The sequence below is a fragment of the Pan troglodytes genome, chromosome 8 (genome assembly GCF_028858775.2).
Source record: "Pan troglodytes isolate AG18354 chromosome 8, NHGRI_mPanTro3-v2.0_pri, whole genome shotgun sequence".
NCBI classification, from domain to species: domain Eukaryota; kingdom Metazoa; phylum Chordata; class Mammalia; order Primates; family Hominidae; genus Pan; species Pan troglodytes.
The window spans coordinates 16,080,474-16,089,293 of NC_072406.2; the positions used below are offsets into that span (position 1 = coordinate 16,080,474).

Sequence of the window (8,820 nt, forward strand, 5' to 3'; positions counted from 1 at the left end):
CAGCTTCCCACATCTACAGTACAGCACCCACTGCAGGAACAGCACAGATTCCCACATCTACAGTACAGGACCCACTGCAGGAACAGCACAGATTCCCACATCTACAGCATAGCACCCACTGCAGGAACAGCACAGATTCCCACATCTACAGAACAGCACCCACTGCAGGAACAGCACAGATTCCCACATCTACAGTACAGCACCCATTGCAGGAACAGCGCAGATTCCCACATCTACAGCACAGCACCCACTGCAGGAACAGCGCAGATTCCCACATGTACAGCACAGCACCCACTGCAGGAACAGTGCAGATTCCCTCATCTACAGCACAGCACCCACTGAGGGACAGTGCAGATTCCCACATCTACAGTGTAGCACCCACTGCAGGAACAGCGCAGATTCCCACATCTACAGGACAGCACCCACTGCAGGGACAGCGCAGATTCCCACATCTACAGAGCAGCACCCACTGCAGGAACAGCACAGATTCCCACATCTACAGTACAGCACCCACTGCAGGAACAGCACAGATTCCCACATCTACAGTGCAGCACCCACTGCAGGAACAGCACAGATTCCCACATCTACAGTGCAGCACCCACTGCAGGAACAGCACAGATTCCCACATCTACAGTGCAGCACCCACTGCAGGAACAGCACAGATTCCCACATCTACAGCTCAGCACCCACTGCAGGAAGAGCGCAGATTCCCACCTCTACAGTACAGCACCCACTGCAGGAACAGCACAGATTCCCACGTCTACAGAACAGCACCCACTGCAGGAACAGCGCAGATTCCCACATCTACAGAGCAGCACCCACTGCAGGAACAGCGCAGATTCCCACATCTACAGAGCAGCACCCACTGCAGGAACAGCACAGATTCCCACATCTACAGTACAGCACCCACTGCAGGAACAGCACAGATTCCCACATCTACAGTAAGCACCCACTGCAGGAACAGCGCAAATTCCCACATCTACAGCTCAGCACCCACTGCAGGAAGAGCGCAGATTCCCACATCTACAGTACAGCACCCACTGCAGGAACAGCGCAGATTCCTACATCTACAGGACAGCACCCACTGCAGGAACAGCACAGATTCCCACATCTACAGCACAGCACCCACTGCAGGAACAGCACAGATTCCCACATCTACAGATCAGCACCCACTGCAGGAACAGCGCAGATTCCCACATCTACAGAGCAGCACCCACTGAAGGAACAGAGCAGATTCCCACATCTACAGTGCAGCACCCACTGCAGGAACAGAGCAGATTCCCACATCTACAGGACAGCACCCACTGCAGGAACAGTGCAGATTCCCATATCTACGGTGCAGCACCCACTGCAGGAACAGTGCAGATTCCCTCATCTACAGCACAGCACCCACTGAGGGACAGTGCAGATTCCCACATCTACAGTGCAGCACCCACTGCAGGAACAGCGCAGATTCCCACATCTACAGCACAGCACCCACTGCAGGAACAGCGCAGATTCCCACATCTACAGTGCAGCACCCCCTGCAGGAACAGCGCAGATTCCCACATCTACAGCACAGCACCCACTGCAGGAACAGCGCAGATTCCCACATCTACAGTGCAGCACCCCCTGCAGGAACAGCACAGATTCCCTCATCTACAGCACAGCACCCACTGAGGGACAGTGCAGATTCCCACATCTACAGTGCAGCACCCACTGCAGGAACAGTGCAGATTCCCACCTCTACAGCACGGCACACACTGCAGGAACAGCGCAGTTTCCCACATCTACAGTGCAGCACCCACTGCAGGAACAGATTCCCACATCTACAGCACAGCACCCACTGCAGGAACAGATTCCCACATCTACAGCACAGCACCCACTGCAGGAACAGCACAGATTTCCACATCTACAGTACGGCACCCACTGCAGGAACATCGCAGATTCCCACATCTACAGCACAGCACCCACTGCAGGAACAGTGCAGATTCCCACATCTACAGCTCAGCACCCACTGCAGGAACAGTGCAGATTCCCACATCTACAGTACAGCACCCACTGCAGGAACAGCGCAGATTCCCACATCTACAGTGCAGCACCCACTGCAGGAATAGCGCAGATTCCCTCATCTACAGCACAGCACCCACTGAGGGACCGTGCAGATTCCCACATCTACAGTGCAGCACCCACTGCAGGAACAGTGCAGATTCCCACATCTACAGCATGGCACACACTGCAGGAACAGTGCAGTTTCCCTTGCGTCGCCCAGCATGTGCAATCCCCACTGCATGGAAGTCACCTGCACAACGCTGGAGTTGCCAACGGTTTGTGTTTCTAAGTTCCACTTGGGAGTTAGATCCCATCTTTAATAATAATAGTTAAATCCCTGTTTCGTTCAAGTTTAAATGTGTATAAACTCTGAAATTCTATTTTTATAGATAGCTACAAAAGCTCACAAAATGTATCACTTCAAATCCCTACATGTTATGTCTCCTGGGCATACAAACTACATTGATGGTAATGAACTACCAGAGTTTAAATCTTATGTTTCTTCTAAATAATGAACTCCTGTTTGTCAACCTATATTTTCACTTTTTTCTATACTCCTGTGCAGTGTATTTAAAGAAAGAAATATAGAAAATAGTGAAAGACATAGAAAAGAGTGGTCTATCACCAACCTTCCCCCTTCCTCTCTTGTATATTGGAAATCTCCATCTATGTAGCCCAATTACATCTCTTCATTAGTCTGATTTGGTGTTACTCACTTTTAAAATATAGTTGTTTGCAAAGTCTGAAAATTATCTTGAAAAATGCAAATTTTTTAATGTGTACAATTCTATTTGTGCTAAATAAATTTAGACCTTTCTTATATTCAACATTATTTTTGGAATTCTGTCCTCAAAATCTTCCTTCAAAAACAGTTTTTCTGTGCATTTCCACTGAAAGTACCCTCACCTCTCCTCAGGCTGAGCTCAGTCATTCTGCACTTGGAAATCTTAGCCGATAGATTAAGAGAGGTTTAACCAAAATGTACATATGACTGAACAAATTTTCCCATCACCGTAAGAATGTTTATCAACCTTTATTAAAAATAGTAGTGTCTAAAATAGTGAACCTAAGGTAATGATGCTTTTACATGCACCATGATCTTTCAGCCAAAAAATATTTTCACATGAATGACAACTTGGTTAACAATACCTGTAGTGTATTCTTTTTTTTTAAAGTTATTTTAAGGAGAGTTTGTGATCTGATTTCATATTTGTATCAGTTGATAATTTGGAAAAATTGCTTTAACATTTGGGATTCACCTGATATGGAAGACTTGTAACTTCTCATTTAAGAGTTGCTCGTCTCTTTCCTTATGAACACAACATCATGCTGTAGAGTGAGAGTGAATGGTAGGGGTAAATTCGCCCCTCCACTCATCCACCCACTCATCCACACACCTACCCACCCATCCACCTATCCATCTATCAATCCATCCACCCATCTACCCACCTATCCAACCATCCACCTATTCCCCCATCCACCCCTCCACTCATCCACCCACTCATCCACACACCTACCCACCCATCCACCTATCCATCTATCAATCCATCCACTCATCTACCCACCTATCCACCCATCCACCTATTCCCCCATCCACCCCTCCACTCATCCACCCACTCATCCACACACCTACCCACCCATCCACCTATCCATCTATCAATCCATCCCCCCATCTACCCACCTATCCAACCATCCACCTATTCCCCCATCCACCCCTCCACTCATCCACCCACTCATCCACACACCTACCCACCCATCCACCTATCCATCTATCAGTCCATCCACCCATCTACCCACCTATCCAACCATCCATCTATTCCCCCGTCCGCCCCTCCACTCACCCACCCACCCACTCATCCATCTGTTGGTCCATCATCTTCCTATCTATTAATCTACCCATGGACCAAGCTCTTCAACTTTTTTTCAACACTGCAGAGGATTTTGCTTATTTTGTCATTTAAAAATATAACCTAAAAGAGAAATAGCAGAGGAGTGCTGAAGGTTAGAGAGCTAGAATCAGAATCAAAGTCTCTGGCTGATGAAAAATCAGCCCATTTTTCATCAAGTCTAATAAAATAATTTGAGTACTTCTGCTTTCCTGAAATAAAGAAAAATTTGATTTTCAACAAGCTACATGTTGATAATAAAGTTCATAAATCCTCTTCCACATTAAAAGGACACAATTTGAAATGGAGACACAATGGTCAGCTCTTAGCTATCTACATCCCGAAGATTTATTTCCAAGACCCGTAAAAGAGCGGCACCCTTTGGCTCTTGCAAACACAGATGTCGATCATCACACAGCCTGCCTGCTCATTGTTGGTTACACAGAACAATCTCCTCTGCTGTTTTTAGAATCTTGAGCTACTTCTGTTATTTTTTAAAAGAGTCAACAGCTATTTCAGTTTTGTTTTTTTAGGAACAATTTTCATTATATTTTACTCTCATGAACTTTAAAAAAATGATTTTGAAATGTTCCAGTCTGCCTATGGGCTGGCATCAAGAGTCAGCAAAGTCACAGACCTCCCACACTGTGAGATCAGACTAATGCTTTGTGTAATTAGCCAAGGGATACAAAATATTTACAAAAGAGACCTGACTTTGCAGACAGGCCCAGATGCAGTCTACTTCCATCCAGCTTCTGGTGGTCACGAAATTTAGAGCAGAGACATGCAAAATTGCTGTTTCCCTCATCTGTGAGCGGCGGGGCCCAGCCAAATCTGAGCTCAATGTTTGTGGCAAAAATGACCGGGGGCCAGGAGCAGTGGCTCTAGCCTGTAATCCCAGCACTTTGGGAGGCCAAGGCGGGTGGATCACCTGAGGTCAGGAGTTCACGACCAGCCTGACCAACACAGTAAAACCCCATCTCTACTAAAAATACTAAAATTAGCTGGGCATGATGATGGGCACCTGTAGTCCCAGCTACTCAGGAGGCTGAAGCAGGAGAATCACTTGAACCAGGGAGGCAGAGGTTGCAGTGAGTTGAGATAGTGCCACTGCACTCCAGCCCGGGTGACAGAGTAAGACCCTGTCTCAAAAAAAAAAAAAAAAAAAAAATCTCTAGATGTGCAGACCTTACTGAACCATTCAGGAAACAAATACACAATGCATTTGCTTGTATTTAGAGGAAAGCTTATAAACATAATGTTTTCTGTTTTCTTAAGCTGAGACTTGGGTAGGAACACAGTGGGAGGGAGCTGAGTCCACAGCCAGGAGAGCCTGAATCTACTGCTTGTGGCTTTCCAGAGTCCCAGGGAACTGTTTCCTCCAACTTAGCCTCTGGCTTGGAGTTGATGCCCTTTTCAATGAGGTATCCTGAGGAGCAAACCCATTCCTTCAACCTGAAGTGCCTCTCCTTGCTACTAAAATAGACTCAAGTAGATTGCAGTTTATAGCATTTTGTAGGTTTTATTTTAAAGCCCAGTTGACAAGGTTTTAGGAATTAAAACAGATGTGACTATAGAATTTTGATCCTAAGCATCTACTGTTGGTCCTCCCAGGCTGATACAGCTCTGTCTGTAGAGAGTCATCCCTGGTCTAGCCCTCACTTTGAATGACTTGGTTTTATAGATTAGTCCACAGTCTCAGATTTAATTAAGCATACATTTCAAATGAATAGACATACATTTAATGTACACACATACATGCCTTTAATGTTCAGATTTGGACTGGGTGTGGTGGCTCACACCTGTAATCTCAGCACTTTGGGAGGCCAAGGTGGGCAGATTGCTTGAGTCCAGGAGTTTGAGACCAACCAAGGCAACGTAGCAAAAACCCTGTCTCTACTAAAACTACAAAAAATTAGCTGGGCATGGTGGCACATACCTGTAATCCCAGTTAATCAGGAAGCTGAGGTGGGAGAATCACCTGAGCCAGGGAGGTTGAGGCTGCAGTGAGCTGAGATCACACCATTGCACTCCAGCCTGGGTGAACAGAGCACAACCCCATCTCAAAAAAGGCAAAACAAAACAGAAAACACACAACCCCCCCCAAACACACAATGTTCAGATTTGGTGGAACATACATACATACAGGACATATGAGAAACCTCCAAGCTGTGTGGAAATCAACACGTATACCGAGAAACTTTCAAACCAAAGAGGGCAAAGCAAGGGAGGCTGCGGCCTGTGGAGAGACCAGGCTAGGACTGCCAGGCCCCTGGGGCCTTGGAGGCACTCGGGAAGGGTGGGTTTCCTGAGCTTGCTCTCCAGAAAACCTTTCCTCTTCCTCCCAGCCCAGGTGAAGCAAATCTCTCAAACAGGATGGCCTCAGGGTGAGCAGAGCCACTGGGCCGCAGGGGATCTTTCCTGGACTGTTGGGGGAACTGACAACCTCCTCAGGGGCACGATGGGAGTCCCTTCTTTGAAAAGATCCCAGTGATTTGGTTTTTATATCTGATCTCTTTAGAAGCTCTTGCAGCAAAGACTATCTTATTAAACAAACTTTTAATGCTCTTTTCAAAGCCCAGGTTATTCCTTTAGTCTTGTGTGTGTGTAAGGAGTATCTTACCTTTCTCCTCTTCTTCATTTTCTCTTTTATTCCATACACTCTCTTTTTGCAAAGCGGTTTATATATGTCCTTATGCTTTCTGATGATTTTGGGAGGAAGATGAAAATATCCTCCATCAGAATCCGGAAGAGAAGAGGGAAGCAGAGAAGGCTCAGCTGTGGACACTCAGGTCCCCCCAGGGCTGAGGGGAGCTCTCATTCCTGGTCTTCCTCATTCCCCAATTTTTCTAGGCTTCTGGTTACCATGGTTACTCCTTGTCTGGTGGCATGAGGAGATGTCAGAGACCATTTTAGTGTCTATTTTGCCTCATTTTTTATCTTCATGAAGGATGGGTAAAGAAATACTGTCCTGAACTCAACAAAACCTTCTTGGGATCAGGGCTCCACCCTCAGACTTGGAATTCTGTGATGTTAACCCCTTCTGAGAGGTGATGAAATGTGTCCTTTTAAACTGTCTTCTGGAAAGAGATGTAGGAGGGACCGGAGAGACTATCTGCAGCAAGGCTTTTGCCAGAATAATGTTAACATTGAATGTGCACAGGAAGAGACCGGCATGAGTGAAACTGTGACGCAGCTGTCTACTTTCCAGCTGTAAGGTGAAAATGCACCTTCCCGCAGGAGGCCCTCCCTGGCCCGGCCTGGACTCACCTCCCAGGCGGCGTCCTTCATGGAGGAGGAGCTGAAGTCTGCATGGCGGTGGCTTTCATCCTTGTTTACGGGTCTTAATTCGTTCCTCAAGTGCACACTGTTCAAGGAAAGGATGTGTTGTCTCTGCAACCATGGTTTTCTCATTCAATGCCTACCCCAGGACACACCAAGGGAAGGACGGAGCCGAGACCCAGGCAGGCTGGTGACAGCAGTGCAGACACATTTCCAGGTGGAGGGTTTGCAGCCTGCTCTAACTTAATGTTCCCGGTCCCACGCTCCACTCCCAGTCTGAAATGCATTTCGAGGAGAACAAGTAAAACCTGCCCTCTTAGAGTTCAAAGAAGTTTCCCGGAGACAGCTGAGGCCGATAGCTTATTGTTTAGGTGAGAACAACAGAACAGAGAGGCAGAGGGATTCCGGAGGTTTGCGGAGCGGATCGGTGAGGGTGAGCCCCGAACCTGTCTTTGCTCAGTTCCATAGTCCACAGCCTCCTTACCTACTGCAAGTGTCCAGAAAAACCCGCTTAGAGGACAAGAGGCTCCGGAAAGAAGCCTGCTCAGCTGCGGTTACTAGTCCTGTTATAAGTTATGTGTCTTGAGTGGACCATAAATTTGCACTAAAAAGACTCTCTTTCCTGTACAATCCATGCTTAGCCCTAATTGGCTGTAAAATTCATTCATACCCACCTTGTGTGTCACTCAATTAAAATAACTAGCAACACCACAGGACTCGGGGGCTGCTGGGAAAATGCAGGCACCCAGTGGGCTGGGCCTAAAGATGTACATTTTTCTCCCAGTGATAGCAGCTCCTGGGAAGGAATCGAGGAAAAACCGGTGGCGTCTTGTTCTGAGCATCCGCATATACGCTGGAGGGGTTCTCAGCCTCCAGGCATTTCCGGCATCACAGGGCAGGACATCCTTCAGCTTATCAGAGTCTACCAGTGAGAAATAACACCAACCATGCAGAGGAGCCGTGGACACCAGCATCCTCATCAGACTATAGTCCTCCCTCTGTCCCTTTCGCTGGTGTGGTCCTCCCAAGTTCTGTTTTAGCTCCTAACTTCTGTAAGCTAGCTCTTCCCATTCAGTGATTAACGGAGATGCACCCTAAGTCTCCTGGCCATGTTTGCTTTCAGCGATTGTGTTTTTAAAATTTTAACTATAGACCAGCGTGGTGGCTCAAGCCTGTAATCACAGCACTTTGGGAGGCCGAGGTGGGCAGATCACGAGGTCAGGAGATCGAGACCATCCTGGCTAACATGGTGAAACCCCGTCTCTACTAAAAAACATACAAAAAAATTAGCCGGCAGTGGTGGTGGGTGCCTGTAGTCCCAGCTACTCGGGAGGCTGAGGCAGGAGAATAGCATGAACCCGGGAGGCAGAGCTTGCAGTGAGCCAAGATCGTGCCACTGCACTCGAGCCTGGGCGACAGAATGAGACTCTGTCTCAAAAAAAAAAAAAAAAAAAAAAAAAATCGAACGGTAGAAGTCTTCCTAGAAAATGGAAAATGACAAGAGAGTGTGCTTTATCCTGGTGTGAAGTCCCTGAGATTTTAATGGAGTCCTAGAGACCCCATGTTATCAAGTGCTAGCAAAATGGCTGTGCTCTTAGCCAAGACAAAACGGACCGACTGG

The 8,820-nt window shown here is 47.2% G+C and overlaps 1 long non-coding RNA gene across 1 annotated transcript in view; it reads right to left on the reverse strand.

The window, feature by feature from the left end:
- Positions 1-7,446, reverse strand: part of LOC107976893 (uncharacterized) — a 31,513-nt gene extending 24,067 nt beyond the window's left edge. Inside the window, exons 1-2 of the long non-coding RNA XR_001721185.3 lie at positions 6,541-7,446; positions 5,857-5,954 (exon numbers count right to left, since the gene is read on the reverse strand). This is a non-coding gene — a long non-coding RNA (uncharacterized LOC107976893). The remainder of the gene's footprint in view (positions 1-5,856; positions 5,955-6,540) is intronic.
- Between the last annotated feature and the right edge of the window lie 1,374 nt (positions 7,447-8,820).